Below are 19,989 nucleotides of genomic sequence, written 5' to 3'. Positions count from 1 at the left end.
TAAGAAAAGAGGAATGGAAACATTGTCAGCCGTTTCTGTTCTGATCAAGGAAACAAATTCACTGGCCAGTGACTTCCCAGGTTTAGTAAAGAAAATATTAAAACATTCCCAGCAGTGAAGGAAATTCCAGAAGAACATCTTAAGCCACTTTCCTGTGATGCATCTCCATCCCAGTTTCTGTCTGCAAAAACTATTTCTTCTACTTAATCCTAATTGTGAGCAACACGTAAAATGATGCAACCTTGTTTATTCACTTCAAATCAGTCCAGGAAAACATTTGCAAGTCACGTTTCTTTCTGATATCCCTGTTGTATATCAAAGATGAAAACTGAAAAGGAAGAAAGAAAGAAAGAAAAAAAAGAACACAAACAAGACATGACCGTGCACTATTGTGGAGGCAAACCATGCACAGTTTAAGTACTTAAATACGTATTCAATCTTCTGGCCATTGTACTTTTTCACTTCACGCGATGGTTTTCACTTCAGAGTTGTACAACAATGTAGTAATACTGCCATTGTGCCAGAAAGGTAATTCAAGGACCAAATTACATGTTTCTCCATAAATAGCCAATCTGAGAAGTAGCTACACTGGAACACAGCAAAATAGCTAGAAGAGGCTCAAATAGACTCCAGCATATACAAAACAGAAACTAGAGAAACCCATAAAAATGACTAAATAATAGGATTTTTTTTTTTTTTTTTTTTTTGCTTTTCACTCTGCAACAGTTTCTCCATAAACTGTGCAGACAAAATCAGTTTAGTGGCTTTAAGTGCCGAGGTGACTTTTCTTTCAGCGAGATAGCGCACGTCTCCCTCCCTCCTAAAGTAACACCGTTACCTTGAGAAAGCGGAAAGAGAAATTTCACACAATGGAAAGAGAACATTTTCCATCAGTGGTAAGACGATTATTGTTGTTGTTTACCATCTGTAAGAAAAGTGACTCACACTTTCACACAATGAACTTCGAATGAACCGAAGCTTAAAACAGATGAGGTGGGCTGAATTATGGATGTCAATTATCCTGGCTAAAAAAGTCCACTGCATATTATCAACTATGAATATACAGAAGAACAAACTCCAGGGGCGAACCTTATATATTTAAATAGATATGTAAATGCAGAACATGAAGGCAACATTTTAGTAAACACAAACTCAATTAAAACTTGTTTTTGCAGTTGACACTTGTTCCCTAGAGATGCCGTCTTAGCATTTGAGAATTAATACAATGAAATGCAACAGGTTCAAATAAAACAGCATCTCTTTACTGAAATAAAATCAATGTTGATTGGTTTGTCACGTCAAAGCAGGAAGTTATGAAGCGTCAAATGTCAGAAGCCCAGAGAAATTGGCTTGTCACAGTTCACACAGAATGAAGAGCATACAACGCTGAGTGCTCTGCAAAGGAATTATTTGTACATGACAGTGAAGCTATAAAACCCATGAGGACTGCAAACATGTGTGCACATCTCTGCATGAAATCACAGAAGGCTCAGTTACCAGCAAAGGAGGCAGCTACCCCGAGGCTCCCCAGCTCCTTGCAGCCGTTGCGTTTCTGTTCACCAGGGTGTAGTCGATGACTTCACTCGCTTTTAGCCTGGGGATTTTCTCATGTTCTACCACAAGCGTCAAACGGCAGACTTACTATGCCACCAGTAATAAGACCTTGCCAGATGTATATATTTTTGCCATGCTAGAGTCAAAGGTTAGCGTGATAACAGGCTTTACATAGGCACTGAACCCCAAGCTGTTTTTTGTCACCACCATGGCCGTCAATCTGACTTAAAGTCTTTCTACACACAGAGCCCGATACCTTAACTGAGACATATTCACTTTTTATTTTTTAAATTAAAAGGAAAGCTTCTGATGAAGAATAAATCTGCAAGTTAAGTCTTTCACACATTCTCAAACAAACAGAATAATATTTGTGCTCGTCAAAACAGCATAACACAGCAGGGAAAGAGACGTTAGTGCAATTCTGTTAGTTGCATCCATGAAACTGACAGTCAGCAGTCATTTTCTGAATCACTTAGTCCAATTAAGGGTCGCGGGAAAGCTGGAATCTATCACAGCAATGACACAGGGTACATCCTGGGCAGGTCGCAAGTTCATCACAGGCTCAAAACCGAGAGACAAGTAAGTCACGCACACATTTTGTCATAAGTGGTGGTGGAGGTGTGGACCCAAATGCTGGAGAAGGGAGCCAGAGATGCAGAACTTAGAGGTTTTATCCCAGAATAAACTGAAGGCAGAACTCACGAGGGAAACATGGTCTAACACACACACAATGATGCACCAACTAAAAACAGAAACCAAGCCGTACATATACACACAAACAGAAACGAGACACAGGTGGAATGCATCAGCTAATTGAGTCCAGGTGAAAACTATGAATGGGAAAGCAAAACCGGAAACGAGACATGAGGGAACAAAACAGGGAAAACTAAAAAATAAAACAGGAAACCAGAACTAAAGAAAACATGAAACATCTCATTGTGACACATTCACTCTTGGGGAAAATTTAGAGTAACCAATTAACCCAACATGCATATCTTTGGACGGTGGGAGGAAGCCTGGAATAGTCGGAGAGGACTAACACATACACGGGAAGAACATGAAAACTCCACACAGAAAGGCCACCATTCGACCCCTTACCCCCTCAGCCAAGGCCTGAATTAGCAACCTTGCTGCTGTGAAGCCATAGCACTAACCACTATGCCACTGTGCAGCCCAAAGTAACTGACGGTATTAAAATGATATTAAACTGTATTAAAATTTTAACAGAATTTGTCATAAAAAAAACAAGGTTCTTAATATTATGTAATAATAGTGTAACAATCATTTGTGGATATCTGCAGAACACTGACTGCCAGTATTTGTATATTCTTCTAACAGACAATAGCAAGCTACTGAAAACAAACATTTCCTTATCATTTGGGTATTGCTGTTTTCAGGTGATTGGTCAGGAAGTGCAGGATATGCAATATAAACTCCAAATACAACAATCAATCTCCCTATGACCAGTTTCAGAGAGTCCGTATCAAATATGATGACTGTTTGGGACACAATAACCCATGAACCTCAGACTTCTGCATGTCGTGAGGAGAGTGATATATCCATGTCATAAATGTAGAAGCTACTGAAATAACGGGAAATAAAATACACAACTTATAAAAAGGTAAACCCTAAAAAAAACTGGAGGCTCTTACTGAGCTGCACTTTGATTAATTTTCTTTTAGCTTTTATGTGGACAATATCACCCAAGCCAATGCTAAAGTGTTGAACAAATTCCTATATTATGACCAAAATACTGGTTTTCCAAACGAGCATGCAAGAAATGTGAGCGAAAGCTGTGTATATTGGAAGATCAAAATCTTCCAATGACATGACAGTTTTTTGCAAATGTAGTTCAGAGGAAACCACCAGACATAAGAATGTGACACAAAAATCTGATCTTGACCAAAGGGGATTCACAGTATATTTAAGGACCCCTTTAAAATTAAGCCAAAACCCAATCATTAATATCCTATTTAAGCAATAATGGTAATAGAACACAATGAATCTGGCAAAGAGCCCTACAGCAATTTGGAAAACTTGCAAAACATTATTGGAGAAATCTTGTAGCCCAACAAATAAGTGAGATCATTTCCAGTATCCAGCTACAAAAGAAAACATAATGCATGTCATGTATTTCCTGCTAAACTTCTTGAACAGAAGCATAGGCTAGTACTACTAAAGAACTGAAGTCTTAGCAGAACTGGAAGTTTTTTTTTACTTTGAAGTAAACACAACACACCACCTGCAGAGACAGCATTTAGTTCAGTTTAAGTGTGAGCATGAAGAATGAATGAAAGATGCCATTTACCAAACAAGACATGCAGCAGAGGGTCGAGTTCTTTAAGAAAATAAAATAATAATAATAATAATAATTCCTGCATTTTCTCAGCCACCTTTGCCTCCGAGTTTCTTTTTGACAACTTTGAATTTTCAGCCTAACACGCTATTTATATGCAGGGTGTGTAATACAGGAGGATGAAGAGGAAAGTCGGGAGAAGAAGCTTATGAAATATTATAAATGAACAACTTCTATTCGGCCCAAACGATTTGAGTTTTTACAGATTTACAGTAAACTGAGGGGTCTAACTAGATTTCTTATTGTTCATGAATATAAAATGTACAGACTACTATCAGGATGAGGAACCACTTCACCCAGAGTAAAAAACAAAATGTCTCTGAGTGAGATTACCTACCCCATCTTTAAGTGATTTTCAAATTAATTCCATGTATAGGGGGGCATCATAATTAGATACCTTTTGTCCCAATGCATTCCATACTCTGGTAATAGGTTAAAAAAAAGTGCAAAGCCCCCTTTTTTAAATTGTAGGTGCTTAAAAATGGAGAATTCTGACCAGTTATGGTTTTGTAAATAAGAAAATAACATCCATACAAGGCCATGCTTACATCCCACAGTGAAATGAAAATGTAGCAGAAAGCAAAAGACGGTTTGACACCTTTTCCTCTTTAATGAGTTTTAGTGGCAAAGCTCATCTTTTTTAACTTGAGGAACTCCAGTTCCAAAAGTACTCTCCTTCCACCAGAGGAAGGAGGGGAGTACCAGGAGGATAGAGCACAATCGGGTTGCAATGCTGCACCACACTGAGGCTGCCTTCTAAGGTTAAACATGTGGAGGCACAAGATAGGGACAGCACACCCAGCCTCCATGAGCTTCCCAATACTGACACCTGGGAGAGACCAGTCGGGAATGATGTCCTTCATATGATACTAAAGTTCGACCACAAATTGTCATTTTACATTAAATGTAGCTCAGGAGAAAAAGTTGCTTTTCTTTTACTCATTTTATGGTTACAATATAATATAAGCCAAACTTGTTTTGAGTGATCCCGTTGCCCAACGATGAAGAGAAAGAAAAGAAAGAGATACTGATTAAAATCAAATGTTGCTTGAACTGTGGTCAGAAAGATATTTATTCCTGGTCTATATAGCCCTACATGTAGGCATTGCTAACCAACTGTCATTACAGGACAACATGCAGTGGAGAGTAAGACTTTCCGAACAAGTTATAAACCTCAGAGTAGGGCTGGGCGATATGACCTTTTAGTAATATCCCGATATTTTTATGGCATGTCACGATATACACTATATATCTTGATACTTACCTTAGCATTGAATTAATGCTTTGGTGCATACAAACACGTCAGTAAGATGATTTTGTTATCTATATTAAAACATAATTGTTCATACTGCATTAAGATATGCTGATTTTAAACATTCAGGCCAAAAGGATGAAATTGTCACGAAGCAAATTGATCAAAACTGTATTTATTGAACAGTTAAAGCAGTGGCAGAAACATGTCATTTTAAATTTGTGTTACTACTACCTTTGGTGGCGACACATTTGCGACATACTTTGCATACGACAGTTGTTTGGTCAACATCCTCTCTCCAGTATCCAAACCACCGCCACATGATGGATCCGTTACTGTTTTTTTTTTTTTTGTTTTTTTTAAACAAATTCTTCCTCCGTTTTTTGTAACTCGCGCTGCTAATGCTACCGGAGTTCTCTGCTAGAAAAGCTGCTATTATACGCTGCCTCTCATGACGTGGCACGTAGCTCACGTTATGTACGTAACTAGGTGCGCTTGCTTTAACTCTCGGTGCAAAGCGGTGCAGAGAGTGAAGGAGTGAGAAAACCCTGCCCACAGCTAAAAACAACTGTGTGACAACAGGGATACTCGAATATGACAAATATAGACATTTTCTATATCCCACAGGGGACTAGCCACGATATTTTGAGTATATTCAATATATCGCCCAGCCCTACCTCAGAGCCCCATTATAGACCTCATTGAGAGGAAGCACACATGAAAACAGGGTCACCATAATCCAGCACATGCATGTCTCAGCCTCCAGTTGACCTTGGATGTAAGACACAACTTGATTTTAAAATAAAAACCTATTTTCAACTCAAGTTTCACTAGTTATTGTATTTGAGGCCTAAAAGATAAAGAAAGATTGAATACAATGCAGAGAAACTTTTAATGAGATAGAATTAATAATAGAGCCTCTATTGGCAGGGCTCCAGCTTGACAAATGGTAGCAAACTAAATGTATATACACACACTGTTGTGCACACAACTGAAAATCATTAAGCAATCCAAAATCCATCTCCACCATGTTTCACTATAACTATCACTCTTTTACAGTCTACTTCTTGTCATCTGTTCCATCAGAAGCACTGTAGCAAGAGGAATGTGAACACATTACTGGTCTGCAGCTATGGTTTTGGCTGAGAACATTATGGAGGCTCAGTTGCCAACTGTCAAACGTCAAGCTGTCTTTTAGCCTTCTCAATTGGATAATTAATGTTGCCATCAAAAATTACACTCTGCAATAATTTAAAATTTGCATGGACTTCAGTAAATCATAGCAGGAGACCTTTAAATCTACAACACTGAGTTTTACTGGGAACAGTAGGAGGCTTTTTTTTTTTTTTTTACAACAGGAAGCAATGACCCGTGATTGTGGAGCTGCCATTCTCTGTAGGAAGTCTGGCACAATTTTCCTCCTTAGCCTTACCTCCTGGTGATTAGAGGAACATCTGCAAACACAAGCGACCCTTTCTGCTTCTCTTTTCATATTTTACACAAGCAAACTCCAGGAATCATTACCCAACATGAGCTCATCATTAGCACATTCATAATTCACTGTAATGGATTATATAATTGCTCCATTAATCAAGAGAGCCTCCACAGCATACTTTCCTATAGATTAGCTTAATTATAGGAGATACCACTGTTTAAATAGACGTTCTGTTTGCATTAGCTGAATTTAAAAGTGTCTATTTTCTAATGTGGGAACTTGCTAAAGTTTGAAATCTGCTTGTCAACATTTAATGCTGAGTTCTTAAAGAACACTCTCAGAGGGCATTCACACCAGGATAGTCTGGGGGACTTGGTACAATCAGGCAAAGATTTTCAAAATGTTTCACACCTTTACTTTCACACCTTTTGTTTGGTTGCATTTCAAACTGCACTTAACCTAAGCGGACCAAACAGCCTTGGCAATAGGGCTGCTCGATTATGACAAAAATTATAATCACGATTATTTTGACTGAAAATGAAATCTCGATTATTTAACACAATTATCCAGTATTTTTTAACACTGCGCGTCGTGGTGTTCTCTACTCCATGTCACAGATTATAACCGTCTAATGCACTATTCCGAGTTGTTTAATCCACTTTTACCGCTTATATAGGAACTATTTTATGTTGGCCACGATGTACATTTTCGATGTACGTTCGTTGATTAACGCGTTGCTATGGTAACGCCCTGTAACGAAGGGATATTACAGTGTTTAACTCGCCAAACTATGTATACGAAAATAATGCAGCCAGTTTTCACTGACAATGGTATAAACTATGTTGTAGTAAACTTCCACAACCTACTGCAGTTATTCTGCATTGACCTGCAGCCGGAGCCGACTGAGACTGGCCGCTTGGGAGTGCTTTAGGATGGGGAGAGACTCCCGCTGCTCGTTCGTTACAGTAACTGCAGAACAATATGTGCCTTCAAGTCAGTCACCAAAACACATATATACATACATATATATATATATATATATATATATATATATATATATATATAAATATGTATGTATACATATATATATATATATATATATATACATATATATATATATATATATATATATATATATATATATATATATATATATATATACACACACTTACTTCTACATCCCCCTTACTAAAGTTCCGGATGACAGTACTGTCCTTTAGTTTGAGTGACATTCAACTACTAACACTGAGAGATACTCAGTGTATTCTGGATAGCTCATCCTCATTAAAAGGTCAGTGACACTCAGAGACCCCTATAGATCCATTAGAGCACTTACTGTTGGGAAGAAATAACAGGCTTTGTTGTAAAAAGACATTATTACATAAGTACATGACTTTGGAATTGCAGAAATGGCAGAACACCTATCAGTAATTTGTCGGCCTCCTCCCCCAGATTGTACTTAAAACAATTATATTTTATACTTTTCCTTCTTCTTGCTCTTACAGAGTGGGGAGTGGGTGAGCCTTAAAATTATTGTGCATTTTGTACTCATGTATATATACAGTAATCCAGAATAAGCCTCCAATCCCAACTGAAACCGAGTTATTGGTCCCTTAGTCTGTACCTACACAAAACAAACAACTAAATGGTTTGTGGTTACTGTCAAGATGCTGGCAAAGCTTCACAAGGCTTAAAGCCTTCTGCCAATAAGACAGCCTCAGCCAAACATAAAGATGGAGAGAGACACACACACACACACACACACACACACAGAATAAAAGATGGCAAGCAATGTTTTTTTCCATTGTGAGACATGCCTATGTAATGCTAGAAAAAGAAGAGGAGCTTACACATTCACCTCGCTGAAGTGACATTTAAATAAGCAGGAGCCATTTTCTTCCTCAATCCCTGCATCCCCCTCCTCCTTTTCCCGTTCCCTCTGTGCCACTGTAATTTGAAGCTGTCATAAACAAATCCTCCTCATAGACCTTTCCAAATGTCAGGTTCTGTCAAGCAGGATGACGGCTCCCAAAAAAAAATAAATAAAAAATCAGGCCCTTGGAAACTTTTGTCAGGAGTTCAAGCACATGCATATTTATGGGCATTCACAAATTCACTTCGCACAGTAGCTGGAGTGGAGAAAGAACCGACTGAGCCGCTGATCTGACAGTTACTTGACTCCACATTTTACAAGGAGTGTCCGGCACACATAAGCACATTCATTTTTTAGCACTGCTTTATCAGTTAACAAATTTTTTCCTCCAAGAGCACAAAATCATTTCAAAATCAATTTCCCCTAAGAGATGTCGCTGCGCCCTTAAAACAAAAGAGTTCTGCCACCAGAGTTACATTTGATTGCAAATTTTGGATAAAACACACCATATTTTGTCAGTTTCCAGGATGACAGCACCAAACATCTTGATATTGCAATAAACTTTCAATATATCAAGCAGGTCACATGAACAGTAACTTCCTACAGGTGGAAAGAAAGATTAAGCTGATAATATATGAATTTAACTTTTTACACTCCGCAGAGCTCAAAATACCACGCGCAGGAGCAAGTTCGTGCACATGAAATTAGAGTGGTGCACGTAATTTTTGATAACACATGTCGAATGGTGCCTTTGTTCTTGGCTGACTCATTGATTAATAACAGAATAACAGCATGTAGCATTAGCAATCAGGTTTAGAACTCACTTTCACCCACTTCTACTGAACTCACACGTGCGTCAGCAAAACCTCAGAGCGCAGAGCTCCACCAAAGCTGGTCTACAAACAAGATGAACACTCAAACATATGCTTAACAGCCGGTAACATGCAGTGTTGCCAACTTAATGATTCCACCACTACATTGAGTAAATATTAAGATCCTTCTAGCATCTCTTTCCTTTAAGAGACTGGCAACACATCTAGCAATTGTTTTCCTTCCAGCATTGGTCGGAGCAGGAGATGTTTACATCTGCGACACCCAGACTGAAAATGAAATGGACTCAGCACTTAATGTCCATTAATGAAGGTTGTATTTTAAAAAAAATGTTGAAACTTAAAAACCTTTTACTGTAACATGTTGTTGACTCTCAAAAATGGAGCTGGGAATGGTGATGTGTTATTACAACTTTAATGGGGGGGGGATGGAGGTCCTGGCTGAGGATGGACATCCTTTTGCTTCTCAACTGTTGAGCTCACCTGTAGATGTGCTGCTGCAGCATCACTCAACAGATGAACGTGTTGAGAAATCCTTCAGTTTATGGGGGTAAAACAATGCATAGAGCAGAGATTTTTCAACAGAAATTTCTTCCCTAAACAACAAGCCGAGTTTTTACAAAAAGCCTGCGTAGGTAAGAATCAATTCAGCAACCATGCATTCAAATTCCACATAATTTTAATATCCCCTGCCACATGGAAAGCTAACAAGAAACCGTTAGCAGTGTGTGCAATCTATGAGAGTCATTTTCCTTCCCTGAATGTGAGAGAATAAGATGGAGGAAAGCAAAAGGAGCTAATCAACTCTTCAGTGGCTTATCATGAACAGTCTCCCTCTACTTTGGTATGCACAAAGGGCACATAATATCAATGAGTCAACACACTGCTACAGCAGAAGTGGATCCAGACTCTTTGGCCATGAAAAGACAGAGATCTTATAGGCACGTGCAAGATTAAATTAATTTTGCAGATGAACTGCTTGAGGGATGAAGCGTATCCTGAGTTAAGACACAGAGTGGAGAAAATTTGAATGCCAAGCAGGCAGAGCAGGTGAGTACTGGGAGGTTTGAGGTTCAGCAACTTTGACTGCACATTGTATCAACATGTCCAGAAGGCCAGACTGGATTGGGGTCCTTTACTACCAACTTCACATATTTCCTCTCGGTTGCCTTGCATCAGGCACAGGATCTGAGCCTGTAATATGGCTGCCAGTGAAGCAACAGCCATTTAATAACAATGCAATAGTTCCCCACAGCAGTGGTCCAGTGTCGCTCATACACCCTGCCGTGTGCAGATGGTACATTGTCTGTGATTTACGAAAACACTCTCCTTTCCTGAGATGTTTTCTTTTTCTTTCTGCACAACACACACACACACACACTGTGCCCTTTTTGTCAGCAATATTAAACTCTCATCTTGACAGAAACAGCACACTTTTGCTCCGCAGCCCATACAGTGATATTTCGTAACAGGTCAGCTGAGGTGGCCGCCTCCAGAGGTGATCCGAGAGCAAGTCCATGTTTGTATGTGTTTGTGTGTGTGTGTGTGTGTGTGTGTGTGTGGTTAGCAGTAAGCTTCTTGCATGTGCCTCAGCCTCCTGCGGTGGGGGACATCTGGAGGAGGCGTTACCATGCACACAGAGAAAAGAAGAAGAGTTCAGGCCTAAAATATCATCCTCCAAGGACAAAACAGGCTGTTATTAAAATACAATCGGGGAAAGCGGTGGTCAAGATGTACTTCCATCCAAACAGCTAATGCCACCATGAGACAGTCACCTTGCCAAGTTCGCTTAAAACTCGCCGTCTTCATCAGTGGCTCATCCCCTGACTCTGCTGAGTGCAATTAGGACACATTCTGATGAAAATAACCCATAACTCAGAGGAAGGGAAGAGAAAAAAAAAAACTTCGGAAGAAATTTCACAAGGTAGATGTTCATTATGAGCCAGCAGGGAAGAGCCTCCTCTTAATAGAGTGTCAGCTATAAACATACCTCATCATCAGAGAGCCTGCCATTTGATCTCACCTCTGGGGGTTCCGCGCTGCGCATCTTCATTCATTTCTTCTTTGTTTCACTCTCTGTTTACTCAATAATGGACTCTGCCCAGAGAGTTGTTAAAGGGGAACAAAGTAAGGCGCCCGACACTCTGCTGAGGCGGTGATTAACGAGTGAATTAGAAAACAACTCCGGGTCACCTTCTTTTACATTATGATGGATGATCTAATGTGAGAATCTGATAGCCTTTGTTATAGGTGAGCCAAAATCTGGATCGCAGGTGAAGCGAGGGGACTGCATGCATTTACAGTCTGTTTTCCAGGATTCTTCCATCAATTCACACCACACTGTAATTAAAAGTTAAAGGGAATTTAAAGAGCATCAAAGTCAGATGCTTGATGGTTTTGGAAATAAAAAGCCCACTGATGAGCGTGCACGCAACTGTGTCCACAACTGTCAGTAAAGCTGTAGCTAGCGCTGCCCTATTTTAGCTGCGTGTATGCCATCTCTCCTGTCACAGGCAGTTTTACAAGGCTTGGAACGAGGACTGCCATCTGTCCCACCTCTATGGGGTGCACAGAGGGACATTTTGCACAGTTTTGGTATGCCTGACTTCCCCTAATGCTGCACAAATGTTTAGATGCATTACATAAGCAGCGAGACCTTCACTGGGGTAGAACAGGGATGGTGATGGATATGTGTAGAAAAAGACAAGAACAGGAAAAGGAGGAAAAGAAAAAGTGTAAAAAAAAAAAAAAAAAAAAAAGCAGCTTCTGTTATTTTATTGCTATTATTAATTTCTTTCACTGACTAGTTGCACTTTCAGGGCTGCGTTGGCGTTGCTATACATTAGAAGCAGGGGACGGAATATGTTTAAGGAAGTCAAGTTTGAAAGTAAATGCCAAGACTCCACACGAGTTATTTTTTAACATGCTTGAGCGAGGACTTGTGCAGAGTTTTCACAGCTGCAACACATTTATCTAACACCAAAAACTCAGGGCTAGAAAAGGCTCACACAAATGTGGCCGGGTACTGAATGAGTAAGCGTTCATGTTCTGCATTTGCTGCAAGATGCTACTTATAGAAAGTGAAGAAAAGTCAAACTTTTTCCACTTAAGATCTGAAAAAAAACCCCACACATATTGTAAACTCCCCAAAATTTCAAAGATAAAAGTTAACCTGCTGCAAAGCTTGAAGACGGTCAAAGTGAGAAATCAGTTTAGAAAAACTACTTTAACTGGCGAAGCTGAACTGAGAAAGGATGCAGCCTGAAAATAAAAAAAAAAAAAGTTCACCATGCTTTGAAAGAAAAGGTGAAACTGAGCTCAATAATAGTAGCTGCTGCTGGAAACCAGGAAGAACAGCTTCAATGCACAGGGCACTGAGTGCACCGCAGCCAAAAGGGACATGGGTATTATTTTTGCCAAGGGGGGGTCAAGAGTATTCAGTAAACGTACTCGCCGAGTTTAAAAGTCATTCAGCAGACACCAAAACAAAATCGATATAGAAGACTGCTACAGACTGCTTACAAAACAACAGCATAGAAATTCAGAAGTGACACATGACAGAACATTTTCCAAACACTTTTTTTTAAATTAACAAGCTAAAAGCAATCAGTTAAGTCCTTTTTGAAAAACAGCACTGCACTCAAGGTAAAAGCGTAACTGAACGAGTGTAAAATCATCATCACCTTCTGAATGCATTAACATATTCTCCATCTGTGTCTAGTTTTTGTTTTACTGAATAAATGTATCCATCTGCGTCTGCCAGAAAGCTCACTTCGTTTTGCTTCACTCTTCCACAAAGCAGATTCTTCATCCACTGTGACATCTGTCTTCCACAGCAGGATAAAGCCCCAACACAAGCAAGAGTAGTCTTCCTTCAAGTGACATTGACATGTAGAGACATGAGAAGTGCCATCGCAGGACGGTTGCAGAACCATGAAGAGACCCTTCCATATTTATTCACTGTTAGTCAATCCTGGTCCTCAGGATCTCTGCTCTGCGTGTTTTTGATGTTCCATCCTTTGATACATCTGACTCAATAACTCATTTGACCGCTTGCAAAGAACTTGTCAAGCAGTTCAATTATTGTGAATCATGTGTGCTGGAGTTGGGAGGAACCAAAACATGCAGGGCAGTGGTCTCAGAGGAGCAAGATTAAGAAACACTCTGCTGGAGCCAGTTCCAAAACCTACGTTTGAACTGAGCTCAAACTGGAAAAAAAACCCACTGAGACCAAAAGCTACTGGCTCTTCTTTGTAAACAGTGACCGAATGACCTAATGATCAGACCACTGAGACCATGATGTTGCATTTCCAACTTTTTAGATGCTGGACAGCCTGATGGGTTATCAACCAGTAAACCAGGTAAAAAATAAAAAATAGGGAATTCAGCCACCTTTAGCTTGAGTTGCTGAAATGTAATGTTACCTGGCAACCAATTTAAATTTAGGTAAGCTAGCTTTATCCAATTAAATTAGCTCTATCATATACATATACTGTTTATTTTGGTCAACCTTAGGTTATAATCAAGCCTGAGAACATCAACTTCATTTTTTCTGCTGGAATGTCAAGTTAAGATTTTAACCCCCCCGGACTAGTTGCTCCCAATTTCCTTTTTTTTTTTTTTTTCCCTTTTCTTCTTATTTATTGAGAAAACGTATTTTCTAAGAAAAACAAAAAAAAAAACAGATCAGGTAGTAAACAGCATTCCCCAACTCCCAGTTCAAGCATAAATGTCCATAAAGTTTCTTTACAATTAAAAAAAAAAAAAAAAAGCAAAAGCAGCGACATACTGATTAAATTTCTTCCATGTACTCAGTGGTTTTTAAAGTTTTAAACAACTTTTCATCTATGTTTTCAGGCCCCCTTTTAAAAAAAAAGAACTTCTGTTTAACACACATCTTCCCTTTGATCGCAAAGATTTGCTATAAGTGATCTGCAGAAAAGCTACCAGCATCACCCTCCCCTTCCTTTATAAAGGTCTGCATCCCAACCACTCGCTACCCAGAAACTTATCACTGATTTTATCAGTTCCTCATACTGCATACATAATGTCAGGCTGAAATGTATCTTTACTGGTGATGTATGAAAAGCATGCATATCTGCAGCAACATCTCAAAAAAATGTATTACAACGATGAGCAACAGTTTTATTACCTGGTCTACCAGACACACAACAATAAGCTGCAGATGCCATGTAGCAGAGCTGAGTATGACCAGGCTGCTTCTACTCACTAAGCAGCAAGGGATCTGTTTCTATGGTGGTCTTCCTCCTGTCGTGATAGCATGCATTACAACAAGTGGTGGACTTTGATTTTCCTGGAACCACCTCCCATCCTGAGTTTGACTTGTTTTGAAAACCCTTCATGCATTTAAAGGCTCTACATGCTTCCATTTGTGCATTCTGGTAAGAAAAAGCTCATTTTCTCTCTATAACAGAGGAGTAACCCCCTGAATTTGTATTCAGTAATGAGACAGATATCTGAGAATGAGGGTGAATTTGTAAGCGTGCACCGTCTCCCTTAATTCTGTTTAGTAGCTCTGTAAACACTTATAAATGCAGGAGATCGCTACAACAGCCCCCCTGCTTTCACCTCTCATCAGGCTCGCACATCTCCAAAGAAAGCAAGGGCAAGAGAGGAGGAGATATTGCAAATCACATTATGGGACATGAAATTAATCCACCCTCCCCAAACATTTGGCCTTCACACAGTTTAACCTTGAAACAGCTTGTTATTCCCTTTCGATGAGGACTTCACGAGACCCTCCCTCCTTCACATCCAAAAGAGCAAGTTTAACATTACAACAATGACTCCGCCGAGGTAATTATTCAACAGGATCCTTCACCGCGCTGATGATACGTTGTAATTTCATTTCACTTATGTCTGTTTCATAATGTAATACACAATTGAGCAGGGGCACTTTACATCCCAAAAGACCACTCCCTCCTTAAGATAGTAAAATCCTTTTGTGCTTGCCTTTGAGAAATCCTTGGTGGATTATGGTGAGTGCAAATTCAGAGGCACGTCAATTAATATGCATTAAATGAAAGTGTATTAAGTTGTAAGAAAATAATTAATAACTCTAATAGCTGTGCCGCCGCTATGCTAGGCGGCATCTTGCCTTAACGCAAACAAGACTGTCTCTGACATGGCCAACAGGGGCAAGCGTAAGTGTTACTTGACCTTTTACATAGCTGAGAGACTATGTGCTTCCACTTTATTACACCGCCACCTCTCTCTCCCCTGATACTAACGTAGCGCGGTGCAAGGTAAAAAGCACAGAGTGGCTGTTACATTCAGTCCAATAACAGAGGGGGGGGGGGAATCCTATCTGCTCGCCAGATAACCACAAGATTCAGCTCTTGGGGTTTCAGCCAGAATAAAATACATCTGTTTGTGTTAGAGAATACTGTAGATCTCTTATACAAGCCCTATCGCTGGATCGTAGCCCTTTGTAAAGTACAGAGAATGGCTCTGGCGCAGGGTTCCACTTTCTCATTTACAATGAAAAAGACATTCATGGTTCTAATTATCCTTTACTCCCGAGTAGCTTCAGAGAACACAATTGCTGCTGCTGTCAATGAAATTATAGCGATGGGAGTAAGCAATGACAGCAGAGAGAGAGGGAGAAAAAAAAAAGCTCATAGTCCCACTCCCATCTTTCGCACACAAACACACACTCCTACGGCAGGAGAAGCCGGAGACGAAGAATGCTGCGAGAGAAGAGAGAGGCGAAGAATGGGAACGTTGGGTAGAGAGAATCTTTTAGATATCGTATGGTTTCTAAAAGGAAGACACGAAGCTCCAGCTGAGTATTAAAAACACTATATCAGAGAAATGCCAAGTAGTTTTCCAGCTGTTTTAAAGTTATCCACTCTGACCGAGCGCAATCAGGGGCAAGGTTTCGATTGGTTTTCTCTTTCTACCTCCATGTTTTTTTTGTTTTTTTTAAAGATATTCTTCCAAAAAAATGACCCCGGCTTTCAGCTAAATCAATCTTGCCTTTAGTTGGAGATAATGAGCACGTTCAGCGGGCTTCAAATGAACACCGCTGCTCCCGGGCTCCTCTGCTCAACACAGTCACATCGCACAGACACTTTTGAGGAAGCCATGAAGGAGAGGCGAAATCTCAGCCTTCAGAGACCAATTAAAAACACATATTAAATTGACCTAAAAGAAGTGCGCTAACACGCTCATTTACAGCGCTGCCCCGTCCCTGAAGCGTCACTTCCTTTTTAGATTCATCCCAGTTGTTTTCAACCGACAAACAAACCACCTTAACTGACTGGGAAGCATCTTTCTAATCTCTACAGGGTTTGAAGACTACGTCGAGACGCAGTGAGCACAGACAGATGTGCTAATTTTCCCACAGTGTGAGTTCAAGCTCACTCAAAGGACCTGTGGGCTGGCTTTACCAGCTCAGTAGGGCAGTGTAGCATACATTACAGCATCCTTTTTAAAGACTATAGTGAATATTAGATCATTACTATCTCTGCTGCAAGAAAGATTTGCTACAAAGAAAACAACTTCACAGAAGACCGATACGGATTCACTTTCTCTTTGTGCTTATTATGCCTGAAATATTGCACTCAAAGCGGACGATGCAGTGGATGGATTTATGCCAGAAAAATGCTCCGAAGACCACTCCAAACCCTTAAAAACTAGTCCATCTCTGATGATATTTGAGGTTTCACTTTCAGTCTAATTAAGCAGTAAGTGCACTCAAGAAAAAAAAAAAAAAAAAAAAAAAAAAAGAGAGAATGAGAAGTTTGGGCAGCTCTTCAACTAGCACAACCCCAGTCAGAGTTATAAGCACGACATATTTAGTCCCACAGCCCAGCGGGTATGCAGTGACTCTGAAACATGCTCCGTCTCGCTTCCACAGCACTTCCAGGGAAGCCGCCCTCATAAATCCCCCCTCTAATGGTTGCTGGCGAGGGAACTTTTTAACACAGAACTTAGCAGCCACTGTTATTCACCCCGCCGAGCGAGCGTCTTGGGATGATGGATGGTAATAAATATTGCAGGGGGCTAACAGAGGTCCCCTCAGAGACGTTCAATTGCCTTGAGTGATAGGGTGCTGCTCGGCAACACAGGAGAGGATTGGCAGAGGGCAGACTCTTCGCCAGGTCGACCGAAGGAGTCTGTTCAATTTCCTCCGTGGAAACGTGACGGTCCTTGCTCAGAGTGGTAAAAATGATTCATAATGGCAAAACAAAAAGAAAACAAAGTGTTTCTTGCTCAGCTTATGTATGGCAGCTTCATTGGTTATGAAAGAGGAATTGATCCACCAATGGGGGAATGAGAAGTCCAGCGTGGACCTGTAATAATTGTCAGTGTACCTGGCATGAGAAGAAAAAGACTTGTTCTGACCCTTTCCGTGCTGCTCTTGCGACTGGGGCTGTTAAATTGAGCTTTTTGACAAACTGGTCTGCCCAACCTCTTAACCACTTCCCTGTCAACGGCTCACCACAGAGCAGATGTCCAGGCTGCACACATCTGTAGTGGCCTTAAAGTCCTTCAGGCACACACACACACACACACCCTCCTCCTCCCTCCTTGGTGTAATACATGCACAAGGGTGCTCATAATAGAGACAAAGAGCTGCACTCCCAAGGTCATCTCTTATTTAGCACGCAGACAGCAAATAATTTGCATCGATCATGTCAAGATTAAACTTGACACGATCTGACGGGAGGATGGAAATCTAACATTTCGGTGTAACTCGTGTTCTCCATCCCACCGCACACAATTCCTGGTGTTATTCTCAGAGTCGGTGCTGAATTAATTGGTGTATAATATGTAAGAGTACTCACAAGAGTGTGTAATTAACAAGTTAACACGAGGCAATTAGCGGCTCATTCATACACCGGCTGCTAAAAGAAGATGGAGTTTCCTCACCAGCTTCTTTTGAGTTTCAGCTGTGGCGCCAAATCCTCGCTGACAATAACAGCTCTGTAAACTTAAAAGCTGCAGCAGAAAAGATTTGTTCCAAGTGATTCCAGAAGTGCCGGATACTCCAGGAGATCACGTCAATGGGGGGGGGGGGGGGGGGGGGGGGGGGGTTTAATCCAATGAATCAAGAAGATGTCTAGCTCAGTTTCACTGCACTTTTCCTTCACTTTTCAACTTTCCTGCTCATGCTTCTTGTCACCTGACTTCACTCAGCAAGCTGCACATCCCTTCATGCACACTTAACCACAAACTCCTTCCAGGTGTGACTCCTTGGGAGGCATCACCATGCACATGTTTGGCTTGATCTATTCCATCATATGTTGACTGATTTGTTGCAGTTTCCCCCAAAAAGCTCCCCCAGAGAGTTTTTAAAATTGTGCAACAGCATGCAAGGTGTGAAAGGTCAGTGACATCTGATGCGCACTGGGCAGAAGATTTAGTCAACTTTTTTCTCTGTTTTCCTCCCTTCTTTCTTTATGTTTGATTAGACGCCCATGCTAAGCAGCATGGGATTACACAGGATGACGTCTTCCTATCCACAATAACTCACTCATTCGGATCAAGCATGCGATATGAGAGGATTTATGAGGGAGTACAGTCTCGCTGCAAAAAGCTCAACTCCACAACCGCTCAACACACACACTCTCTCTCTCTCTCTCTCTCTCTCTCTCACACACACACACACGTACACACGCACGCACGCGCGTACACTCCAGCTACTAATGCACTTCCTATTTTCTTTTAACAGACACACACAAACGCACACACTCCGTACGGGATCGTTGCGTGCAAAACCGACATAGTCCCTGCGTCTTGGCTATAAAACCCATCTCCGTGCCAAAATAAAGAAATAAATAAAGGTTAGAATGTTTGCGCAGGAGGTTTAAAAACAAGGCAAGCTGTTCGTGTTTGACAGGGCAGCTTTAACGTGGTCAGGAATAAGGTCTGTGGACGTCCCTACCCACCCGTCCATTCCCCATCTTCATGGCGCAGTAAGGTGGACACACATGGCCAGAGCTGTATGCGGACCTACAACCCGGCAGCAGCCGGTGCAAAAGTCGTTTTTAAAAGCCCCCAAAACTGGATGAAAACGTGGAAAAGCGTCCTCTTACCTGGATGAAGGATGTGTAATGTTAAGTTGAGAAGGCGACTTTTTTTTTTTTTTTAGGCACCCGGCGGCGGCGGCAGCATCATCCGCGGCAGGACAAATGTTTCATACGAAGGTTTCTTTTTTTGGGGGGGTGGTGGGGTGGGGGTAAATCTGATTCCACCTTATTAATCCTGCGTGCGGCTTCTTTCCAGCAGGCGGGAAGAAATGAGCTGATAGCAGGGGAGGAATGGCCGAACAAGGAACAAGGCAGCGATGTGTTCAAAACCGAGTCCTTGTTTATTAAAATACGGCGGAGCATAAACATCGAGTAGGTGTCTTAACTGTTTCACCGCTTTATTTTTTTCCTCCCCCCCTTCTCTCTCTCTCTCTCTCTCTCTCTCTCCCTGTCTCTCTTTGGCTGTAGTCTGTCTAACTCTTTTTTTTTTCATCAAGGCGGGGTCTTGGGTCGTTTAAACCAATGACATAAACCAAGACGAAGACAAACCCCCTTCCTTCCTCCTTACTCCTCCTCCTCCTCCTCCTCATCATCATCACCACACACAAACATCACCTTCTGCTCATGTTTAGAACAAATGATGAGGTCAAACAGGATATTTTGGATTCTTCAGTGATGATCAAATCTTTCA

At 40.9% G+C, this 19,989-nt stretch overlaps 1 protein-coding gene across 1 annotated transcript in view; it reads right to left on the bottom strand.

Moving 5' to 3' along the window:
* ctbp2l (C-terminal binding protein 2, like) overlaps positions 1-19,441 on the bottom strand; it is a 118,058-nt gene extending 98,617 nt beyond the window's left edge. Inside the window, 1 exon segment of the mRNA XM_079260494.1 lies at positions 19,365-19,441. The gene's annotated coding sequence lies outside the window, so the exon portion shown is untranslated.
* Positions 19,442-19,989: the final 548 nt, after the last annotated feature.

Source organism: Telmatherina bonti (genome assembly GCF_933228915.1).
Source record: "Telmatherina bonti genome assembly, chromosome: 21".
NCBI classification, from domain to species: domain Eukaryota; kingdom Metazoa; phylum Chordata; class Actinopteri; order Atheriniformes; family Telmatherinidae; genus Telmatherina; species Telmatherina bonti.
The sequence above is the reverse complement of the archived record's forward strand: the minus strand, read 5'-3'. Positions and strand labels throughout refer to the sequence as shown.